The sequence below is a fragment of the Tamandua tetradactyla genome, chromosome 8 (assembly GCF_023851605.1).
Source record: "Tamandua tetradactyla isolate mTamTet1 chromosome 8, mTamTet1.pri, whole genome shotgun sequence".
Lineage (NCBI taxonomy): Eukaryota > Metazoa > Chordata > Mammalia > Pilosa > Myrmecophagidae > Tamandua > Tamandua tetradactyla.
The window spans coordinates 1,242,956-1,267,845 of NC_135334.1; the positions used below are offsets into that span (position 1 = coordinate 1,242,956).

At 49.4% G+C, this 24,890-nt stretch overlaps 1 long non-coding RNA gene across 2 annotated transcripts; it reads right to left on the bottom strand.

Annotated features, from left to right (window-relative positions):
- Positions 1–1,032: 1,032 nt before the first annotated feature.
- LOC143643141 (uncharacterized) lies at positions 1,033–24,864 on the bottom strand. 2 transcript variants are annotated; one of them, XR_013156144.1, is made up of 3 exons: positions 24,755–24,864; positions 5,678–5,734; positions 1,033–1,497 (listed from the first exon to the last, which is right to left on the bottom strand). It is a non-coding gene; the product is annotated as an uncharacterized LOC143643141 (long non-coding RNA). The 2 variants fall into 2 exon arrangements; XR_013156145.1 differs by lacking the exons at positions 1,033–1,497; positions 5,678–5,734 and adding exons at positions 22,265–22,467; positions 22,744–22,926.
- Positions 24,865–24,890: the final 26 nt, after the last annotated feature.

Sequence of the window (24,890 nt, forward strand, 5' to 3'; positions counted from 1 at the left end):
ACATTTACCTCCCAGAATCACAGGCAGAGAGAGAAGTTCTCTTGCCCTCTCCCTGCAGTGATACAGTTTCCTACTCTCCATTTCAAAAGCAGTGGTTCCTGTGGAAGCTCCTGCTTTATTCGAGTAATTCAGTTTCAATCCCTCACCTTATCCTAGTACAGGTGAAACCCGAAGCCTCACACACACACACACACACATAGACATGCAAATGCACATACACACACATGCACCCATACGCACACACACAGGTACACAGCCACTGAAGTTCTATCTCACACTCCTACATTGCTGGCTTTTATCACCTTCCTCGTTGGCATCTGAGATTTCCATCTGTTTTCTTGCATCTTAAAATATACATTTAAAGTATGTGCTATATATATATATATATATATATATAGAGAGAGAGAGAGAGAGAGAGAGAGGGTGCTAATCTACTCAGCAAGTCCATGAGTTTGCATTGCAAGGGGCCCCACTTTTGCCTCAGAAAGTCACCAGCTTCCAGTGGGTATGCTCTCTTCGGTGCCTTCTTCAGAATGTCACCTAGGGCTTTGGCTTGCCCGGTTTTAGGACTTCTTGTTGACATTTGGGCCCAGCCCCCATCTTGGTAAAGGGTAGGGACAGGGTATATGAGGCAGAACTCCACTTATGACATGGCCTGGGCACCTCTGAGCACTCCCAGCTGTAGCTCCAGCCCTGAGCCAGCATCTGGGGTACTGATCAGCAGCCAGATCACAAATGTGATCAGACCAGCCCTCTGATTCACAGCCAAGACAAGAGACATGATGGTCACACCCAGCTCAGGCAGGGAAACCAAAGGGCAAGCCTCCTGGACATAAGAATGGGATTCTATCAAATGACATTGCAGCCTTTAAATAGGGCCCCTGGTATTCTCAGGCTCTGCTGACCCTACCATAGCACATGGGGCAAGTGCTCACCTGCTGGAAGGCCCTCCTACATTCCAATTGCAGCTCTTCTGCTGGCCTCACACACACTTTGGTGAGCCAGTGAAGACATGGCTATAGAGGTCCCAAGGCTGCTTGTACTCTTCTCACCCCCATCTATCCATGACCCATCTTTCCAGGGTCCATCCATCCATGATCCATCATCCATAGTCTGTCCGTCCACATCCAGGGTCCATCCATCCAAGGTCCATCTATCCATGCTCCATCCATCTGTGGCCCATCTCTCTAGGGTCCATTCCTCTATAAGCCATCATCCATGGTCTATCCATCCAGGCTCCATCTATCCAAGTCCACCTATCCAGGTTCCACCCATCCAGGGTCCATTCATCCAAGCTTCATCCATCCAGGTTCACCTATCCAGGGTCTATCCATCCAGGGTCCATCTGGCTATGTCCATCATGCATGGTCCATCATCCATTCATCCATTTATTCTTTGAACTTCATGAGCCTCCCTCCGGACTAAGGAAACAAAGACAGTTCCAGTTCCAGTTGAAGGGGCTGTTGTGCAGTAAGCTGGGCATATAAACATAAAGACCTGCAAAAGAAAACATAAAACAGGAGGGACAAGCAGGCTACTTAGTCTGTACTACTTCATAGAGGAGCTGGTGATTTGAGGAGCAGCTGAATAGGAGTAGGACTCAGTGGTGGGCAGGGACAAGAGGGTTCCAGCAAGCAGTAAGAAGATGGCAGGCAGGGTCTGTGCCAAGAGGTGGGCTGGGGTGCATGGTCCCACTCATCTACACCAGGGTCCTGTCGCAGGGTCATATCTGGGTCTTAGAAAGGTCCCTCTGGCATAAGTTGGACCTTATCAGAGTAAGCTGAAGGCTGTGGGATCATGGCTTAGTGTGTTGAGGACCAGAATTCAGGCTGACAGTGGGCATGGAGACATGAAGGTGAATCTAAGGCACATATAGTGGCAGAAGCTTCAGGACCTTGCACTCTCAGGACAGACATAGATGTTGGGGGTATAGGAGACTGGGATGGTATTTGGGATGTGGGCAGTGACTGGAGGTAAGAGAGGAGGGTGCCCCTGCTCTCCGTGCTGGGCTCCTGCAGATCAGGTGAAGCAGGGCTCTGGGGAGGCGACCCACTTCAGTTCTCCTGTCCTGATCCAGTCTCCACCCTGGAGGCTTCCGCACCCCATCCTGGGCTGCCAGAGGGCCCTCCCCCACCCCCTCCACCCAGCCAGTGTGCTGATGCCAGCACAGGACAAATGGGCTCTGGGCAACGCCTGGTCCTCTGCAGTCCCTGGGAAGGGAGGAGGGATTGTGAGGAACAGCTCATTCATTATTAATTCCCCCTGAGACTCCAGGGCCTCCAAAGCCAATTGCATTATTTAAAACTGGTTTCAAATTGGCCCAGAATAGAAAGCTTTGTCGCTTATTGGTTGCTATCCCCTTCTCTCCTATGGCTTCTCCCCTTGTCTTTAGAAGGAACTGGGTGGGATCTGAACTGGCCCTGCGGGTAGCTGTGCTCACAACTCTACACAAGAGACAGCACCCCCTCACTCCAGGCTGAGAAATGGAGCTTTCAGCTGCCCCAGTTTGCAAAGAGAGTATAGTACCTTCATTTCTAGTGACTTGGGAAGGAATTCAGGTTATCTGAGTTTCTTTTACTGAAGTGCCCTGATTAGACAAACAGCAGGACTCCTGTAGGTGCTGGGACAGAGGGCTGGGCCTGGCTGCACTGCCAGCAGCTCAGGGTGGACACGGAGGCCTCAGGCTCTAGCCTAGGGAAGGAAGCAAGGGTCGGAGCCAGGAAATTGGTTGCTATGGAGAATATTTTCCCCAGCAGGAGGAGTGGCCAGGGCTTTCAGTGGAAGCTAACCTTGAAGGATTTACCATGAGAAAGAAGAAGGGAAAACCAGATACAGATACACATATAGGATGTGAAATCTGACCTTTAATTGGGAGGCTGGCAGGGTAGATTTGTCAGAATAGATACCATAAACAGAGGGAGGGACTGACAGGGGAGGGAGGAAGGGGCGGAGGAAGGAAGGAGAGGAGGAGAAGGGGAAGGAAGAGGGATGGAGGGGGGGAGGGGAAAGAATGAGGGAGAGAGGGACAGGGAAGGAAACAGGAAGGGGTAGTTTCCTTTGAGCAGGCAAAGGAAGAGGGAGGAGAAGGAGGAGGAAGAGGAAGGTCAGACGGGAAGCAGTTGAAGGACGCCTGTTATGTGCTAAACTCTGAAATCAGAGCCCTGCTTATTTTCTCTCATTTGACCTTCCCCAAACTCCTGTGATGAAGGTGTTATTAGTACTACTTGAACAAATGAGAACATTGACCTTGAGAGATTATCCACAATTTGTTCAGTAAATGATGGAGCTAGGGTTTGAACCCATGTATTTCTGACCCCCAAATCTCTGTATAACCCTACCCAGTCACCCCACAGCCAAACTCTTGGGGAGGAGAACTACAAAGGCTCCAAAACAAGTTGGGTAGACAAGACCCCCTTTTCCAGAGCATGCTTCTGTCCAGACATCAGCCCCACCTCCTACGTGGTACTCCTCCCTGGATTCCTGGTCCTCGTGGGTCTGGCCTGACTATGGCAATTAGATTCAGGTGTCAACTTGGCTAGGTGAAGGTACCTAGTTCTATTGCTGTGGATATGAGCCAATGGCATGTGAAGCTCATCTGTCACTGGTTACATCTGCAGTTGGCTAGGAGGCATGCCTGCTGCAATGAATGATGTTTGATTTAATTGGCTGGTACTTAAATGAGAGAGCTCAATGCAGCACAGCCCAAGCAGCTCAGCATACCTCATCTCAGCACTCGCAGCTCAGCCTGGGCCTTGGGAGATACAGAAAGGAATCACGACGGGGAAAGTTATTGGAACCCAGAGGCCTGGAGAGAAGGCCAGCAGAGATCACCCTGTGCCTTCCCATGTAAGAAAGAACCTCAGCTGAAAGTTAGCTGCCTTTCCTCTGAAGAGCTGTATGTTAACTAAATAAATACCCTTTTATTGAAAGCCAATCTGTCTCTGGTGTGTTGCATTCCTGCAGCTAGCAAACTAGAACACGGACCTTCCCAGAAATGTCTCCTATGACTCTCCTCCTAAGGCCAGCCCGGCCACTCACTGCCCATCCCTAGGTATCCACTCCCCCAGTGACCTTCAGCCTTGGCTTTTCATGCTCCTGCCTGGTTACTTTTCTTCAGACCTGATTCCTTTTTTCCCGGAAGATCTTCTTAAGGCCTCTCTGAAACTCCTTTGAGACCTACTGCCGAGTGGCTTTCTGGATTTATTGGAAGAGCTTTAGTGCTCTTCCATCTTGGTGCTCCTGTTGTGATAACACATGATCACATTTAAGGGCTATGCAACCAGATGGGGCAGCCAGCTGAGTGGGCTCAGCAAAGAGCTGTCTGGGTGGCATGGACACAAAGGCAGCTGAGACCCTCAGTGTGCTGAGGGTTTCACGCCTGTGCAGAGCCAGCTCCTTAAGACAAGAGGCTCTGATCCAGCTGCCAGCACTGCCCCGTTCCCAGAGCCAATTCCACAAAGAGAGGAGACTCTGATTCTAGGTTCCAGCACAGCCCTCTCAAAGTCTGGAGCTATATGCTCAGACTCTCATGGGCCTTCTCTTGCCTTGCTTTGGTTCCTTGTTTGAAATTTTTAGGCAATCAGTGCTCATAGAGTATCAGGACAAAGATAAGTAAGTAACTGGTGCTAATTGTCTAGATAATAGACAGACTGTGCTAGATTTACCAAGGGCTGAATTCTCAGAAAGTACTGGTACAGATCCAAAAGAAGAAAACAATAAATCTTGTTTTAGGCATATTTTTGTCCTAGCATTTTTTAACTTCTGATCTGTACTCAGTCCTTGAGATTTGGGAACTGTGGTGATTTAAAGCTGTAAGTACCCCAGAAATGCATTTCTTAACCTTAATCCATTATAAGCGTGTGAACCCCTTATAAGTAGGACCTTTTGATGGAACTACTTCAGTTAAGGTGTGACCCACCTCAATCAGGATGGATCTTAATCTATTACTGAGTCCTTTATAAGCAGACTGAAATTCAGACAGAGAGAAAGCCAAATAGGGAGCAGGCTGAAGCTGAAATCAAGGGAACCCAGAAGAGAAGGGAGAGGCCACCATATGCATTGCCATGTGACAGAAGCACCCAAATTCCAAGGATCACCAGCAGCCAGCCCCAGAATGCCGTAGTTTTCTGGAAGAAAACATTGCTTTCATGATGACTTGATTTGGACTTATATTAGACTTAGACACGTAAACTCATAAATTCTCATTGTTCAAGTCAACCCATTTTGCTTAAACCCATTTGCTTGAACAGCCAAGGAAACAAAAACAAGAACTCAGATTGCAAATGACAGAAGTGGTGGCCGTGGAGCATGGCAGCTTATGTCACTGTCAGCAATGAATGGTGCTCTGATATTACATTACAGCACACGATATAGCTAGTTATATGATGCGCTACCTTTCACTAGCGACATAGAATGCATTATGCTGTGCAAATCGCAATAAGCATGATGATGCAGGACCCCTGCCATCACCGCACATGGACACAGCATCCCCACCATCACCACTCATCAGTGTAGCACTGCTACCTGTGATCTATGTTTCTGACCATCATTAAATAAATGTGTGCTTTTTTCAGACCCCAGAATATATAATCAAGGGGTTCAGACCTGATGAGATCCAGCCCACTCCCTCCAGCTACCTCGTCCAACAAAGTTTGGGAAATTATCAGCAGCCACTCACCTCTGGTATAATGGAGGCACGTGATCCTGTGGGAAACACTCTGGGGGCCTTTCCATCCTATTAAGTGGGGTGGGAGGAATAGATAATTTGTCATTTGATGTGATTAGACAAAATGGTCCTGTGTTTCCAGAATTTATGGCCAACAGCCAGGTTATCCTTCTGTCTCCAAGGCATGGATCCTCCCACCAACTCCAGTTGGGAACTCCAGGTCAGTGGAGCTCCTTGGGGACCTGTGCCTCACATCACCCAGATCACTCATGGCAGTCAGGAGCATGGGGTGTGGAAAAGGTATGGCTCTCCAATCAGGGTGCAACACCCCAGAGCCATGTGGTCAACAAGTGGGGGGGGCTTTCCTCAAAAGGGAAGGGTGGCCCAACTTTGGGGTGTGTTCATATGAAACTTAACCCTGCAAAGGATAGGCTAAGCCTACTTAAAATTAGGCCTTAGAGTCACCACCAAGAGAGCCTCTTTTGTTGCTCAGATGTGGCCTCTCTCTCTCAGCCAACAATGCAAGCAAACTCACTTCCCTACCCCTCTCTATATGGGACGTGACTTCCAGGGGTGTGGACCTTCCTGGAAATGTGGAACAGAGATCTTAGAATGAGCTGGGACTCAGCATCAAGGGATTGAGAAAACCTTCTCAACCGAAAGCGGGAAGAGTGAAATGAGACAAAATAAAGTGTCAATGGCTGAGAGATTCCAAACAGAGTTGAGGGGTTATCCTGGAGGCTATTCTTACCCATTAAATAGATATCACCTTTTTAGTTAAGGTGTAACAGAGAAGCTGGAGGGAACTGCCTGAAAATGTAGAGCTGTGTTCCAGTAGCCATGTTTCTTGATGATTATTGTATAATGATATAGCTTACGCAATGTGACTGTGTGATTGTGAAAACCTTGTGTCTGATGCTTCTTTTATCTACCTATGGACAGATGAGTAAAACATATGGATTAAAAATAAATAAATAATAGGGGGAACAAATGTTAAAATAAATTTAATAGATTGAAATGCTAGTGATCAATGAAAGGGAGGGGTAAGAGGTATGGTATGTATGAATTTTTTTTCTGTTTTCTTTTTATTTCGCTTTCTGAATTGATGCAAATGTTCTAAGAAATGATCATGATGAAGAATGTATAACTACTTGATGAAAAAAAAGAACGTTCACATTGTATGTTGATTGGTTTTATTAATAAAAATTAAAAAAAAAAAGGGAAGGGCAAGCGAGGTTCCGGGCAGCCCATAGAAGAAACGTATACTCTGAGGCCCTTCTCAAGGCAGTGCTGGTTCTGACAGGTGGAGTGGGACCATGCCATAGGAAAAGCCCTCTCAGGCTTAGATAAATATAAACTGCTTTTAAAAATTTTTGTAAAGCAACAGAATACTTCTGCTAGAATAGAGGCTAAGACAAATGCAAGTACCAAACACAACTGAAGTTCCTTGCCTTACCCAAGTGCTATTTATCCTGCCTTACTGGGCATATACTCTCACAAGTCCTTCAAGTGACTTAAACTTTTCTGTCTCTGGCCTTGTCTGTCCTTATTCTTCTAGCTGCCAGTCTGGGAAAAACTGTTATCAACTCACAACACCCACATTATACAATCTAAGGTTGCCACATTCAGCGAATAAAAACACAGGACACCCAGTTATATTTGGGTGTCAGGTATAAAATGAATGTTTTTAGTATAAATATATCCTAAATACTGTGTGGGATATGCTTATACTAGAATGTTCGTTGTGTTTTTTTCCGGCAACTCTCATGCTACGCAAACTGCTGCTTCTCCTGGAACTGCTTGGCTGGAGCTGCTATTTCTTTACAAGGGGCACTTCACTTTAAAAGGGTTTTTCCCTCCTCTTTTAGAATTTTCTTCTATTTTATATACTCTGATCCTTTCTTCCTGTCGCTGAACAGTGCTTCCCTTTACAACCAGATTTATTAAGGGGACGAGTCCCTTTCTTCTGAATAGTTTACACTCAGCAAATAAAGCAATAGATTTTAAACATGATTATCAAAAGCATCCTCGCCCTTTTTCAAAAAGTATTTTGTTTACTTTCCTGCCTTTGAATGAGATCGCTGCAATTACTTTATATCTTTCGACACTCTGGTGACATTTTACCATTTCCATTCAATCCCACCTCTTCTGTGTAAGCCCTCATTATGTACTCAATTTGCAAAATATATCCATCTCCATCTAATCACATGTTTTAAGCGTGCCCAGGAGATTGTTTCCCAAAAAATGGTGGCATCTCCTCGGGCTGCATCCACAGAAAATGGGGTATGAGGTAAAGGAGGCCACCCACCTCTGCCTTGCAGACTCACCCAGCCACTCTGCCCACCCCCCACCACATCGAGAGAGGGTGGCTGGCAAATGGGTGTGTTCAGAGGGACAGGGCGGGGTCAGGGCACCAACGGGGATGAAGCCCTTTCCCAATGGCACCTTGGAAAAAGGGAGCAAACCTTGGCCTGATCCAAGAGGAAGGTTCGGTGGTCTGAGGCCCTCTGAGGGGGCCACAAGGAAGGGGGATTAGATTCTTTCTACACTGCTGCAGATGACTCTAGCAGCCCTAGGTTGGATCTGGGAGGTCTGGGGACTTCTCTGTGAGGATGGAGCCTGCTTCTTGGAAAGCCCAGGGTCAGGGCGCTCAGGGAAGGTGTTAGAGACGGTACTTCTCGCAGCAGACGAGAGGATGGCCACAAGTCCATCCAGGGCCTCCTGCGCAGAGAGGCTGGGTATGACTGGCTGAAGACCTACTATGCGTTGAGGACACCTCACAGCACCTCCAGTTGGTCAAGCACTGCACGTTAGGGCAAATGGCTCCTCTCTCCAACTTCTCATCACGGCCCTCCTGCAGAGGACCACTGGGTGCCTGAGGCCACCCGCTCCCAGCAGCGGGCAGTAATTACCAAGCCTGCCTCAGTGCCCCGCCTGGGGGCATGATGGCGCAGGCCACAGAGATTAGGTGGAATCTGCCCCAGTGGACTTATGTCCAGCACGGGATTCTTAAGAAAATATCTGGCACGTGGCTGGTACCCAGTGAGCATACAGTAATTGGGTCCAGCATATAGGATTAATTATCCTATTTCTCGTGGGCTAACCATGAGAACAAACTTTAGGGGGCTCTCAAGGAAGGCAAAGGAATCCAATAGAGCTACATTAGAGCAGGTTTTAAGGAAGATGTGGGAGTGGGAAAGAAAGGAGGGAACCGATTAAATGCTGAGGACACAGGACTGACAGCATCGTCGCAGGTGGGTGGGGACAGTAACGCAACACCAGGTACTTCTCCCCTGATTTAGTTTAGTTCCTCCCACAGCCTACGGGAGAGGCCTGAACACCATTTCATAGATGAGGTGCAGACCACAAACGGGGAAGCTCAGGTTTCCCAAACCCCCCATTAAAAGGACTCCATAGTCTCCTCCCTGCGGGTGGCGGCAAGCAGCAGCAGAGAAGGCGTGGGCAGTTTGGGAGGAGCAGGGCGGGGGTGGGGGGGCAGGGTTGGGAAAGGAAGGGCTTTCCGTTTGGGGCCCTGAGGCCAGGCAGAGTACCTGGAACCACTGTGACTCCTGAGGGGGACGGTGGCTGTACCCCAAACCCAAGCAGAGCCCGAACATTCCAGAGTGGACAAGGGCAGACAGGGTGGTTCTCTCACTTGAACAGCAAACCAGAGAATGATTGTTCAGCCTTCCGTTGATCCAATGAAAAGTCCCACAGCTCTTGGCCATGAATGTGTTTCTTCATTCTCACAATTTCAGGAGACGTGAGAGGTTTTATCTAAGAGGTCCCCAAATTAATCTGCTTTTTCCCCAGCTCCATCCATCACCCATTGATTAGGTGAGATGGGGGAAGAGGGGACCACCCTCCCTTCCTTCACCCACTCTCTAGACAAAGCTTCTTCTATTTCCCCAGAGGTACTCACACCAAATGAAGCAGGGAAGGGGGAGGTTCTTCAGAAACTTGCTCATGGCTCCATGAGTTACATGCTGCCCTACTCTGGGGCCCCTTCCCCCAAACTCTCTGACCCACAGTGTCCTCTTCTGGAACAGATGAGCTCCACAAAAAAAGATAGCACATGAGAAGCACTAGGCTATGGGCCTGGTAAAGAAGGATGCAAATGAGCAACCCTCCCTTTCCAGCACTTGTGGTAAGTTCTCCAACCCCCCAGCTCCTACCCTCTTCCTTCAAATGCATCTCCTCACAGGGGACCAGTGCCTCCTTGTGCCCTCCACAGGAGGCTGCCCATGCTCTGCTTGTGCCCCTGGAAAGCTCCTTCCTGAGCAGAGCTAACCTGGCTTACCTCTTCCGTCCACCACAGTAATTCATGTGGCCCACTGACCCAGGTCTGTACGGCACGAAATCTGTAAAGCCCCTTCCTCATTCTTTGGCTCATTTAATGCTCACAACAGGCCTTACAGGCCTTTTTAAATAGACAAAGCTCAGGGAGGTTAAGAAACATGTCTTAGTCACACAGATAGGTGACAGCACCTGGATTTTGAACCCAGATTTATATTGGCCTACATGTTGAACCAAGCTTATCCAGTGCGTCCCCCAGAACAAATTCTCTGACTCCAGTACCAGGTGGCTATCGCCCTGCCCTTGCCTCACACTTTCTCTCTCAACAATCCAGAGCAAACAAATCCTGCATCACAATCACCTTCCTCATCCCATGACGAAGGCACTGCCCAGTCCCTGTCTTGGCCAGTGGTGAGCTGGTCAGTGGGTCGTGACTCTATAGTTAGGACTTAGCCAATTGTCCTTAACCCTAAGCTGAGAGCTTCCAAAGCCAGCCTCAGCTGCATCCAGAGCAGGCTGAGGCAGGATGTAGAGAACCAAAAAAGTGTTCCAGGGACCACTAATGCCCTGAAAAGACCAGTTGGGTTCCCTCTTCTGCTTTCTCCCATTGAAGATAAAGATGTGAAATCTCCTTTCTTCCAGGCTCCAGCTCCTGAATCTGCCTGAAGCACTTGGGGGAGTTTCCAGGCAGGTAGACACATTAAGTGGGCTCTCCCAGAGCTTGGGGCTCTGAGGCTTGAGCTCATCCGATCACAGGGTGGTGGAAGCAAGGGTTTTCTAGGCCCAGGATGAGGCAGACAGACACCCGGCCCCCAGCCCCTTGCCCCTTCCTGTTTGGTCTGGGTGTGAAGGAAGTCTGTAGAAGGCAGCCAGAGCTGGGATGAATGTAAGCAGGGGGTGAGAGGTCCCAGGGCAGAGCAGAGGCATGAGCGGGGAGGCAGCAGCCAGGCTGAGGGTCAGCCCTGTGAGTGCACGCTTGCGTGCACAAGCATACACATGCGCGCGTGCACACACACACATACAGCTTCACAGCATGCCTGACTCATAACACCTGTCCCCAGGGGCCAAGCTTCCACAGGCAAGTGGGCAGGAAGCACGGGCTCATGCGGATCCCACTTTGGAAAGCCACATCCATCCCCCTGATTCATAAACCTCTTACAGTGACAGCTCTAAGGATGCCCCGTCTCAGGGACCCACACTCCTTCATCAGTGTCTCAGCATCCAGACTGATGCCCTATACCCTCAGGCTGTCATTCTTCGGACATATCAGTAAATACCATCAAGTCCATAAAAGAGCTGAAGGCCAGCGATGCTGATCAGGTGGGAGTGACAGCGCTTACACTGAGAAGGAGTGTGTGTGAGGGTGTGTGCATGAGTGTGCATGTGAGTGTATGTGTGACTGTATCCATGTAAGTGTGTACACATCTGTGTGTGCATGTGTGAGTGTATTGTGTGTGCAGCTGTATCTGTGTGAGTGTGTTTGCATGCCTGAGCATGTGTGTGAGTGCATCTGTGTGTGAATATATCTGAGAGTGTATCTGTGTGTGTGAATGTATGAAGGCGCAAGTATATCAGTGTGTGAGTGTCCATGTGGGCACATCTATGTGTGTGTGCATGAGTGTGTGAATGTGCATGAATGCATGTATGAGTATATCTGAGTGAATGTATGCATATGAAAGTATGCATGAACGTGTGTGTGCATGTGTGAGAGTATATGCATTTGAGAATGTGCATGTGAGCATATGTGTGCGTGTGAGCATATCTGTGTGTGATTGTGTGTAAATGTACCTGTGTATGGCTGTGTACATGTGTGCATATGAGTACACATGGGTTTATGCGAGCATATCTGTGTGTGTTCGCTGTCTCCCTGTTACATGTCACCCTATTCTGTTTCTTCCTGGTGCTAATCTAGACATCGCCTGTTCATGCAGACAGAAATCTGAACCCTACGCCCTAGAGTCGATTTAGTCCAAACCAGGCATTTGACAGATAAGGGAACTGAAGATCAGAGCCAGGCTCCATAACCAGCGAGCGCAGGGCAGGTAGGGAGCTGGATGCCTGGGCTCCTGCTGGTCTCAGCTCCCTCCCCGTGCCTCCTCCCCGTGCCTCCTCCCTGGCCCTCTCCTCCTCCTGCACTGAGGTGGTCCCGCCTTCCGCGCCTCTGCCCTGGCTCTGGGCCCACAGTGACAGCAAAGCGGGGAAGTGGACACAGGGGCTCATTAGTGTTGAAAAGAACTGGACCAAGTCATCGTCGCAGACAGAAGGGGAGAGATGCAGCGGGTGTTCTCAAAGGGAAAATCGATCCCCCAGTAAATGAAGTGGAAGAATTGGGAAAAAAGCCGAATGGGAAGGGGTCCTGGCAGCGATCTCCAGCAGGAAGGGGAGGAGCAAAGGGGCAGCCAGGGAGAGAGGAGGAAGGGGATCTGCAAACCCTACCCAGCCAAGTGAGGACCTACAGAGGCAGGCCCCGAGAACACCAGGGAGAAGGCACCGTCTCCCAGAGAATAAAATGCCAGCCCACAACACAGGGCTGGGAGGTCACGCAGTGAGTCAGGTGAAGGCAGGAAAGGTGGGTGGAAGTCTTTAATTTAAAAAGAGAGGGAAAAGTAAGCGTGAAATGAGGAGGTGCCCCAATAAAACCAAACCGGCAGCCGGCAGGCGCCATGGCGCAGACTTGAGTTGCTGGCTAGGAGAGCATTACTTGTCTTGTCGGAGGAAAGGGCTGTCACTATGTGTTCCCAGCCTGCTTGTCCCCATCAGGAATAAACACGCTCAACGTGCATAGCCCTCAGTCAGCTCCCACTCTGGCAGCACTGTCAGAATCAAAGGGATAAGGAGGGGGGCAGATACGTGTGTACACACAAGCACGCAGATGTGTGCAGAAGACTTGCACTACATGGTGCAAGGACTGTCTTTCACCAGCCAAAGCCCTCAGATCGGTTGGTCTCGGTGTCAGAGGAACAGGGTGTCCCACCCTGCCAAAGGCTCTGCACTTTGCTGTGTCTTTCTCACACAAAATGCCTACCTCTGCAACCCTGAATGGCTCCCCAGTACCTGGGGAGTACTGTTATTGCTGGCTTGTTGGCCTTATGTCATTAGCACAATTAAAATATTCTGTGGAAAATGATGTTTAAACAACATGTGGGCGGGTATGGAGGAACAACCTGAAAATATGTGTGTCCATCTGCAAATGAGGCAGATTTTAATAGATATAGTTGAAGATAGAAAGATACATTGAAATGATAGAGAGAGATGATAGATAGATAGATAGATAGATAGATAGATAGATAGATAGATAGATAGATAGATAGATAGATAGATAGATATAGATAGATGATAGATAGGTGATAGATGTAAATAGATGGATGAAGGGATTGATTTAAGAGACTAGGTATCTTGATGAGAAAAAATAGTTAAACAAAGGAATTATAAAATGAGTAGAAAGGAGTGGAGAAATGTATAATGGAAAGAAAACTAGGCATGAAGAATAACTCTTGAACATTGGACATGAATAGACCATGATGGTGGGTGCTGGTAGCAGGAGCCAGGAGGCTGGTTGACCAGTCTCACTTGTGTGGAAGGCAGCAAGCATCACTGTGCTGGCCATCGGCCTGTCCCATCACATTAACCCTCCCAAGCTTGATTATTCCACTTCTCAAATGGGGAAGCTGAGGCACAGGGGAGTAAGTAACTTGCACCCCTCCCATCCTGGATGGAAATGGAGGTCGACAGACGATGGGAAAATGATGCAAGCATCATACTGACCCAGTCCCTCCACCCTCCCTCCTCTTTCCATCCTGCTAACTGAACCCAGCACCCTACAGAGACCTCCATCCCACATGCCCACTGCTGGAAGAGGCTTTTAGCTGAACAAAGCCAAGTACTCAAGGATGAGAAGGGTACCAGTTCTCCCAGGCTGGGGCCAGCATCCTTCACCAAAATGATGTTCCTCCTTCAAAATCACATTTCCTTTTCAATCTCAAATCGCCTCCCAGCTCTGCAGAGAATGTTCTTCCACTTTCGGGAGAGCTGGTTGCTCTTGCCACAACAGACTCCAGGGCGTGTATCAAATAACTTCTCCTGGGAACTATCTCTCAGCCCGCCTCTCTTGACTCTCTTGGCAATTGCTATGTATTAAATTATCAAGACTGGTGCTGATTTCTAAGGTCAAAGGTCAGATGTCCAGAACCCAAATTAGCGGTCCCAAACCCAATTTGTGGTCACATTAGAAGCTGGAACAATGCTTATGCTGGAAGTTTTGACTAAGTTTCCCAAAGAAGCCCCTCAGAGATGGGCGTGAGAGGAAGAAGCCAGCTTTGGAGCAGCAAGTGCTGCTGTGTTCTTGTCCAGGCCATCGGGGAAGGAGGGGGGACATGCCCTCCAGACCAGGGAATGCCAGTGCCAACTCCCAGGCTCTGCTGGAGCAGGATGCAGGCTTTCGAAGGTCCAGAAGAGCATACTGTGCTCTTAAACCTCAGTGGAGGTTATAGAAAATAAAAGATCTCAGATCCAGAAGGAACTGAAAATCCTAGCATCAGAAGCCAGAGAAGCCAAGGCCAGATTGGGGTGGTGACTTACGGGTACCAGAAGCTATTGGCACACAGGCCAGGCCCCTCACTGCTTCTCTTCCCTGCCCTCCGTTGTCCTCCATGGGTCCTGGGCTCTTAGGGCCAGGACTTGTAACTGACTCTAGTAAGTTAATCTCGTCAAATCCAGCACAAAAAGGATAATCTTCTCGCCCTTACTCCCTGCAGGCCATTGCAGGTTATGGACCCTCCCACCTCCATTCTGCCCTGGACCCCTCTTTCCGAGCCCTCAAACATTGAGACCTCCAGCAGGATGCAGACCCAGGAGATGCGGGGCTCCCAGCGTGAGCATCGTTCCTGCTACCAATGATGTGATCACAAATTGGGCTTGGAATCACTAAGTTGGGTTCTAGACCTTTGGCGTTAGAAATCAGCACCAGTCTTGACAATTTAATACACAGCTAATGCCAAATGAGGAGCTGGGAAAGTCACTGGGCTGCTTTCCTTGTCCACAAAGGGGTCCAGGAGAGCAAGGCGAGTTGGGGGTCAAGGCGAATCACGGGGTGACCTGCCATTAGCCTTCACTGCAGCCTGTGGGGCAGGCACTGCGGTCCTTATTTCAGGGATAACAAAACTGAGGCTCAAAAAAGACAAATAAGAAACGTTCCCGAGGACATGCAGAAGGTGGGGTGAGCTGGGCTTTGAGCCCTTTTCTCTGATTGCAACTTGCACCCCTATTGCTCTTTGGGGCCTATAAGCCACACCTGCCCAGACCCCAGGTAGTGAGACTGGGTTAAGAACAGGAACTCCCAAGCAGGGTCTTTCTGTGCCTCATTTTCCCCTCAGTAAAATGAGAATCATCCTAGCACCAGCCACAGAGGTGGCTGTGAGGACTGAGTGAAATACACACGCATTGGGAAGCATGTCTGGAGCACCCCATGAGTGTCAGCCAATGCTAGTGTGCTCCACAGCCCTCTCCTCCCCTCACACAGCAACGGCTTCACACTCACACCCTTGCCATGCTTACCCTCAGCTGCAGGAGCCACTGCACCCCCAGGGCGCAGCGTCTACAACAAATCAGCTGGGGGGGCCTGTGAGCCTTCAAAGTATATTGAGGGGGCTGCTTGCTCAGGGGAGGATCCACATGTGGTGATGGGCAGGGGATCCCCAGAATTAACCACTCACCACCACCATGTCACTGCTGGTGACAAATTGGCAATTACTGTCTTCCCAGGAAGAAAAATGCCTCATCCTTTTCCTAGCTCCAGAACCAGCAGTCTTGGATCTGATTTAAGTCTTGGAGGCAGCGGCTGCAGGTTCCAAAGGGCAAAGTGAGCCCAGCAGAGGAGAGGAGGGCAGACTGGTTCTTCTATTCTGTTTTGCTCTCAGATGGGGACAAACATGCAGTGACTCCTTCTAGTGGGGGGCCCCGACATGGATGGAGGCTGAGGGGTGTAGGCTGAGAGCCCTACTGCACTGTGAGAAGACTCTCTGCCAGCTCCCTGTTCTCACCTGGCCTCCAACTTTTGCTTCAAGACTCTTAAAAGAAGGCGATGATATGGGGAAAACTACACCCTAAGGTAAACTACGGACTCTCGTTCATAATACAATTACAATATTCTTTCATCAATTGTAACAAAGGTAGCACACTAATGCAAAGTGCTAATAATAGGAAGGTATGTGGGTATTTTTTTACGTGATTTTTCTGTAAACCTACACCTTCTTTAATTAAATTTTTTTTTAATTTAAAAAAGAAGGGCTGTGCGACGGTGGCTTAGTGGCAGAATTCTCCTCTGCCGTGCTGGAAACCCGAGTTTGATTCCCGGTGCCTGCCCACACAATAAAAAAAGAAGATGATGATGATGATGACTGGGGGAAAGGACTGGAAGAGAACTCAGGTCCTGCACTGGATTTCCTAAAGGTAAATGTGGTCCCTGCGGGCACCAACATCAGCCACTGGCTACGCTGAGTGTCTGCATCTGAGTTCAGCAGGTCGATGGGGCAGAGAAGTGGAGGGTGGGACACTGAGCAGAACCACTGGTGCCCCTCCTGTCACCACCTCAAAGAAATTGAAAGGACCAAAAGAAACATGTAAATCCAGGCATCTGGGACCTCAGCGCTGTGCAAGTTAGAAGCCGGTGCTGTGGAACTCAGACCTGGCACTGCGTGAGTCGGAACCCAGGGCTGAGCAGGCTGCTATTGGGCCCCTCTCTACCGCTGGAGCCTGATGCCATATGAGCTCCTCACAGGCATCCTTTTTCCCATGTTGACAGCACCTTTCATGACCCAAGACAGGCAAAGGGATGGGTGCTGGCCTACAGGGGAAACCCTAGATCATAGATGGGCTCTGGCAGCCCCCGGGGCAGGGAGTCCTGAGCTAAGTATCCATTCCTCCAAGGCCCCAATTCCCCCACCTGCCAAGTGTGGGAGCTGATGGAGCTCTCCCCTCCCTCAGCTCGCTTGAAGGCTGTTCTGTCTCAACCTGACCTGGTACGGTCCCTTGGAGTTACGTGTAGGGTCCCAATTCCCTACAAAAACATATTCTTAATCCTAATTCATTCCTGTGAATTGCAAACTCTTATTAATAGGTGTAACCCAACTGACTCAAGATGGGTCTTAATTCTATTACTGCAGGCCTATTAGGGAAGTCACAGAGAAAGAAAGTGAAATGGGGAGCCAGAAGCGGGAAGTCAAAGGAACCCAGGAGAGAAAGGAGAAGCCAGGAGAGGCTGTCATTTCCATTGCCATATGACAGAAAAGCCAGGGACCAAGGGTAGCCAGCAGCCACCCCAGAACATCACAGTCTTCTGGGGGAAAACAGTGCCTTGGTGATGCTTCAATTTTGGACTTCCCCTAGCTTCAAAATCACAAGCCTATACGTCCCCATTATTTAAGGCAGCCCATTGCATGGCCTCTCCTCTGGCAGCTAGGAAACTAAAACACCATTCTCACCCCCATATCCCCTAGAGGAATGGCTTTCCTTTCTCTGGGTCCCATTGTGCCCTGAGTTTTTATATCTCATTGAAATCGCTACCCCGTCTCTGCAGACTCAATTCCCCTATCGTGAAAGAATGGATGCCGGCCTTGGGGAGCCCCGGCACAGGGGTTCATGGGCCACATTTCCCAATATCGCACCAGGCTGTGGAGATGCAGAGACATATGACATGAGGACTCAGCTTTTGAGGTGCCCACTCCCTACCTGGGAAGCAGGAGCGCATACAAAGCAGCTGCCCATAGAGTAAAGCAGAAAGCAGGAAAGGATAGGAAGTCCTAGAAATGCACAGACCTGGGATGCTATTAAACACCAAGCTAAGCATCCACTGCCTCTAAGAGAAAGGACACTGATTTACTGAGTCACCCTTTGTGCAATGAAAGTCACATATACATGCCCAGACCTTGGGCATCAGGAAGGGGCTAAATAGTGAGGTTGGGGAAGGGGTCAAACTCAGAGATACCAAGAAATAGCTCTCCTTCATTGAGCAAAGACCTCAGGCCTGGGCAGCCAGGGGAGCCTTTTATCCATTTTAATCAGTTCTCACTGATAGAGTGAAGGCTCCACAGTGCAAAGGGGAAAGGTGAGAAAGGGACAGAGTCTGTGCCTGCCCAGAAATACTGCCTGCTAGGTACAAGCAGTACTGTTATCCCAAACTTGTCCAACCCAAAGCTATAAGTTGCTCAGTCTGCAGAGCCAGCTCTTGTAGGAGATAAAACCGAGCTGTCCTGAACTCCATCCTTCAAAGCCAGCTCAGGCTTCCTCCTCCAGGAAGCCTGCCAGGACCACCACCTTCTTCTGAGCCCAGTCACTTCTGAGTGCAGTCATCCATTCATTCCTAAAATTTAAAAAAAATATCTGCAAATATTAACCAGAATATTCTGGCCTTTTCCACATCTTCTCCAAAGATACTAGAGACCAACTGAGACAAAGTCACAATTGAAGCTACTGGCTCAAGGAAACCAGATCTAGACACAAGTGGCTGTTTGGGCCCTCTTCTCTGCCACCAAGTTATGTCCCCGGTCAACCTCACTCTAAAGAACAAACAGGAGCACTCCCCAAGGGGCAAGGTTTGTGGGGCTCCTGGGTGCCCCCGACCTTCCCATGAGCCCTGGGCATAAGCCGGCATCTCGCTGCTGAATACCTGCTGATGTTGTGTTCCATGATCATTTCCAGCCAGAGCCGGGTTATTTCTTTCTGCAGCAGGAGGACAGATACAGAGGAGGCAGCATCCAGAAACAGCAGAAACAATTAAGACAGGAGCTTCTGAGGGTGTCATCCCTCCCATAAATGAAGGCCTGGGCAGGGAACCTCTGCCTAGGTGTTGCCGGGAAGTGAGAAGTGAGAGGCTGGGCCAGAGCCTGAGTGCTAGAGAGACCACCAGCTTCAGGGGGCCCTTCTCAGCCCCTGTGATCCACAGGGCTCTGGGCTGGGGTTGAAGAGTTTGCCCTGCACTGCCACCCCCCAGCAAGAGGGCCCTAAATGGCCGTGGAGGGCCATGCCAAGAACTTACCAGATCCAGCCAGTGCAAACAGCCTGAGTTGCAGGTCCTGTGAAGCCAGTCAGGGATCAGGTTCAAGGTAGTGGGAGAGGCACCAGGCCTGAGTGAGAAGCTTCCCTCTAGGGGCTTTCATTCCTGAGCCCTTCGACCTTGGATGATCCCTCGGCTTCACGGAGTTTCAGTTTGCTGGGCTCTGTGCCAGTAGGCTAAGCAATGCTCCCAGTACAAGCAGCTCCTAACTCTGAGAGCTTGAGGGCACCCAGAATGCATTTCCCACTCACACAGGGCCTGCTGACCCACATCGGGGTCTGCACTCCAGCCTACGTCAGGCATGGGGGTTCTGTGTCTCTAGGCTAAGCCCCACGTGCGCTGTGGAGAGCACGCAGGTGGGCAGAGCTGAGGTTATTCTCTGCCTCAATCTAAAATGCCCACCTCACTTCTGCTAACCTTTCACTGGCCTGAAGGAATGGATGGGAGTCAGGGAAGGCATTGGCCCTGTGTGCTTAGGAAGGAAAGAAGAGCAGACCATGGGTGAGCCCAGTGTGCTCATCCAGCTGGGTGAGTGCTAAGGGTCTGGGAAGTCCAATGAACGGGCCGACACCCACCCTGGCTGCTCCCCTGTCTGTGGGGTCCCTGTGTGCAATTTCCATTAGAGTTAAGAAGACGAAGCACAGAGGACTCTGCCCTGCAGGACTACCCCTCTGGCTGAGGAGAAAGGTCAAGGGCAGAAAGTTCACAAGAGCAGGCTGATACCCCGGAGGCTAGAGGCTGACCCCCAGGTGCTGCATCCGAGCTCCGGAGCAGCCCCTTTCCTTCCCATGGGGTCCCCAAGTCTCCCCTCCAAGACCTCACTAGGAGCACACATCAACCTGGCTCTGTGTCCACCCATGGGGCTGTGTCCACCCACAAGCCTCTCTGGGTGCTCTACATCACCAAGGCGCAATGTGAGAGCATAGAAACACCTACTGGGAGGGGGCCCAGGGTCCTGCTCCCTGAGGGGCAGAGAGCCAAGAGGCGGAGGGGCAGGCAGGGAAGTGGGGGTGGGAGGGGTGGGGGGGTGGTTAGTAGCCAGGAGGGGGAGGGAGCTGGGGGGTGGGGGGAGGGGCTGGGAGCCCAGGAGTCCTGGGCAGGCACTCTATTCTAGCTCCCCAGAGATGGCTGTGTTGTGGGGTTGCCTCTTCCAGCTCTGAGCTCATGCTCCTCGTGCTCAGGGTGTGGGGGTGCTGTGAGGACAGGGTGACCCCCATCCGGCACCCTTGCAGTCCTGACGAGGTGCCTGAGGTAGTGTCACTCCCCGCCTGGCCTGCTCCTTCTCTCAGCCATGCCAGTTTCCCACCTCTGTGCAGGGCCTCCTTCTCTGGTTGCCTGCCACCACCTCAGAGTGCCTTTCAGACGTCTAGACCCATCTGCAAGGGACGAGATACTCTGAGGGTAAATGCCAAGGGCCAAAAGTCTCCTTCCCGGGGTGGCCCTGAAGGTCCCCATGCTTCTCTTAATTATGATGAAATGACATCATCATTCTCACAACCCAAGGTCATGACCCCAAAGCTGATCAGGTCCTAGAACTGGAATCAAAAACCTACATTTGGGGGGCCTTGTACTGACTTGACCTGAGGCAAGTCACTCAATATCTCTGAGTACCAGACTCCTTGCCTGTACAGTGGGGGTAGGGCCTACCTCCACCATCCTGCAACCTCGTGGGGTACTCTAAGGAGGGGGTAAGATGATGAAAAAGAAACCCACCCTATGTTCCTGACTATCTATGCCCATCGTCTCCAAGCCCTCCAAGGCAGGGGGGCCCTCCAAAGGGCTAAGTATCTGGTCCAAGTTCACAGGGTGAGGTAGAATTCAGATGTGAAACAAGATCTGCCTAGCCATACCAAGTAAGTACAACATGGGGTCACAGGCAGCCCCGGGCCTTCACTTCTCCCCACCACCAGCCAGTCCAGGGCGGGGATCTCTCCACTTGTCCATCCATTTATCCACCCGCCCGTTCTGCAGAGCCCACCAGCTCCAGTAGAGCCTCCTCCCACCTTGCCCCTGTCGTATCAGCCCCTTCCAGACCGCATGGCTGGTCCCAGTCGATGCGGTGAGTAATAGAGTGTCACATTTGTCTAATGGATTTACCAGTACTTATGAATGCAGCTTCATCAGGAAAAGCAGGTGGAGATCGATGTTGAGGCTGTTAAGTGAGCTGCATTTTCCTTCACAGCTTGGCACGTACTGATGGGTTTTGTCCACTTGGTGTTTTGTGCCCCATGTGGCGCTGATAGCACGAATCAAGATGCCCTCACTCTTCTCACCAACTGCCCTGTGGTTCTGTGCAGGCAGGATGTGCGACGTAAGCACTGGCCATCGCCCTCATGTCCCTAGGGCAGGATGTCCAGAGGACTTTTCTTTTCCTTTCCTTTCCTTCTGGAGAAAGCTTTGCAGGTTCAGAGAGAGGATTGGGTGATTTTCTACTACATATGTGTGTGCATGCATTCATGTGTGCACATATAATGTATGTGTGTTTATGTGTATATGTATGTGTGTGCACATGTGTGTATGTGTGTACATGCATGCATGGATGCTTGTGCAGGTGTATGCAGCTATGTATTTTGGTGGTGGAGCTAGCTGGATTGAAAGAAGAGAAGGGAAATGGATTTTTGGAGGGGCATTGGATGTTTTTTGGCAAATCAGTATTCAGATATGGAAATGAAACCGGGCAGAAAGGCTATAATACCTTAGAATTTGTTCTAGGTTCTTGTTTACCAAAGCCTGGTCTACACATCTACCTGAGCTTAGCTCCATGCTCAGTGTCTGCTGAGCTAAGTGAACAAGACATGGAGTGATCCATTGGAATGAGTTGCAGATGATGTAAGTGATATGATTCAAACTTCTTTAACACAATTTATTGTTATATGATAATATTTTGCCCTAAGTTATGGGCCAAAAATGGGAGGTGGAGAAGGTGGGGATGATGGAGGAAGTCTTCTTAAGTGTTTTTTCATTTGATAATAAAGCAACTCGTTAAGCTACTCCTTAAAGAGCAACTACCACCTCCCAAGTATCTTACTTGCATTACTTCCAATCTTCACAAAATTCTCAAGATAGGTATTATTGAACTCGTTTTAGAGATTACAAAACAGAGGAACCACCAAATTAGTTAGAAGCTAAATGGGATTTGAGTTCAGAACTGTCTAGCACCAAAACTCAAGTACATTGAGATGCAGGAATCTGGGTGCTGGTTGTTTTACTTGTCCAACTGCTGCTGAAATGATATTATACAATAGGTTGGTTTAACAGGAATTTATTGCCTCATGTTTTCAGGGATTAGAAAGCTTATTTCCTCCCGAGATTGGTTTCTTCTGGCTGGTCAGCAATCTTTGGGGTTCCTTGGCTTTTCCATCACATGGCAATGTACATGGCAACGTCTCCTTTCTCTTCTGGGTTCTGTTGACTTCCACCTTCGGCTGCTTCCTGCGGCTTCTCTCTCTGTGACCTTCTGTAAAAGTCCCCAGTAATAGAATTAAGACCCATTAACCCCATCAAAATCCTATTTACAATGGGTTCACACCCACGGGAGTGGATTAAGATTAAGAACATGATGTTTTGGTTTAAAATGTTGCCCCCACTTTACAATTTAGAAGATTTAAATGATCTTAAACTTCCAGTGAATTCCAGGGAGGGTTTGTTTAAGCACAGCTTGCCAGGCCTCACCCCCAGCTTCTCCTTCACTAGATCTGGATCCGCGCCAAGGAGATGCATTTTTAACAAGTACCCAAATGGTGCTGGTGCTGCTAGTCGGAGGACCACACTCTGAGAATACCACTGTAGACAGTATGTTCTGGTGCTCAGGAACCCAGGAGGGGACAGATGGTCATTTGATGAAGTTTTGGAAATCTTTGGGGTGCTCAGGGACTGCTTGCAGGCCCCCATGTCTCCAGGATCTTCTCCTCCTTACCTAGAAAGAGGATGTTTCTGTAGAAGAAGGCTTAGCACCTCAGTAACGACCAGAGCTCAGCAACCCCGGGGGCCCCAAGGGTTCACTCCACCTGTATCCCAGTCTCACCCTTGTTTCCTTGTTCTTAATTAACGTCCCACACCTTCCAGGTGGTGAATGCTCGCATAAAAATGAGAACTATCTCACGCTTCCTTCCTTTCCACAATCCTCTGATGGGGACCGTGAAAAGACCATCTAATTTAAACAGGTCTGAAAGATTCAAGGTGGAGTTTAGGGGTGAGGGGACAGATTCTATATTTCTGGCAATGTCTTGTCTTTCTGGGTTTATGCTCCCCAAAGCTGTGTACACATTTTGGAAGGAAATACCTTTAAGTTGTTCTGGAGAGCTCAAGGAAGTATGGGAGACCCTATCCCCATTTTTTAGGTGAGGCATGCAAGGCATAGAGTTTTTTTCCTGTGGTCTTATCACCACCAATAACCGTCAGTGGCTATTGAGTGTTTTTTATGTTCTAGAGCATGTGTGCATGCACATATGTGCACATATATTTGCAATAATCTTTTAACCGCATGTGACCTGAGTTTGGAAAGGCTGCTTTGCTCAAACATCCCAGAACAGTTGGTTTAAACAACAGGTATTGCTTCACAGTTTGGGAGATTCAAGTTCCCAAATCAAGGTTTTGGCAGGTCTCCATGTCTGTAGCGTGCTGGTGTTGGCTTGCTGGCAATACACCTAGTGGCCACCTGTCCTTCTGTCTCCTCCTGAAGCTTTTACTCCTAGGTCCAAGTTTCCTCTGCTTATAAAGACTGCAGCCATATAGGGTCCTTACAAACAGTTTGGCCTCTTCTTAGTAGAATCTACAAGATTCCATCTACACATGAGGCTACGCACATAGGACTGGTGTTTAGGGCATGAGTATGTCTGTGGGGGACAGCATTCATTATACTACCTACCCTTCAAGCCATTCATAATAACTGGAATTTATCAAACATATACATAGACCTGGCTCTATTCTGAGCCCTTTACCTGTAAAACCTCATTTCACCCTCACAACTGTGCACTGAGGTATGTGCTACCATGACCTTCATCTTTAAGAAGAGGGAACAAAGCACAGGGAGATGGAGACAAAGTTCCTTTGCCCTAGACAGCACCACTAATAAATAAGAGGGCGTGTCTTTTAGGAGCTCAGTGTGTCAGAACCTAGAGCCTGTGCCCTGAGTTAGCTGGTCCCTGTCCAAACTCCTAAGACAGGAGCTTTTATCTAGCATTCAAGGGCCTGGAGATGGTAGAGGGCAACAGTCCCAGCAGGAGGATGCGATCTCAAAGCTGTCTGAAATAAGTGCATGACTTTCACTCCTTCACTCTCTGGAATGAAGTTAGATCAAAAACCTGCACCTCTACACTCCTAAACCAGAGTTCCAGTCCCTAAAAACACCCACCAGGATCATTGATCTCAGACCCCAAAGCCACCATTCAAGTTGCTTCCAGAATGTCCATGAGGAATTCAAAGCCTATAGCAAATCTTACATCCAAGAGCTAGCACCCTCCCTGATTTTTTATTTTTATTTTTTGCATGGGCAGGCACTGGGGATTGAACCCGGGTCTCCGGCATGGCAGGAGAAAACTTTACCTGCTAAGCCACCGTGGCCCACCCCTCCTTGCTTTTTGAACACAGAGGACTTTTCCTAAGGGCACACAACTTGGAAGGAGGATTAGCATGAAAGGGTTTAAATCTGCTAGTACTGCTGGTTCTGTGTTGATCAAGCTCTGTCTTGGTTTACCCAGATTAGGGCCCCCACCAACTCTGCCTCACCTGGTTCCCTGCCTCACCTGGTCTAGGTTCAAGGCTCAGCTAGGCCCCCGGCTCCATGGCTCATACATTCCCAGAAGGAGGGGTGCTTCACAGAGTATCTGCCATGAGACTATTTCTGTTGCCTCTTGGTTGCCATAGCATCTCTTCAATATG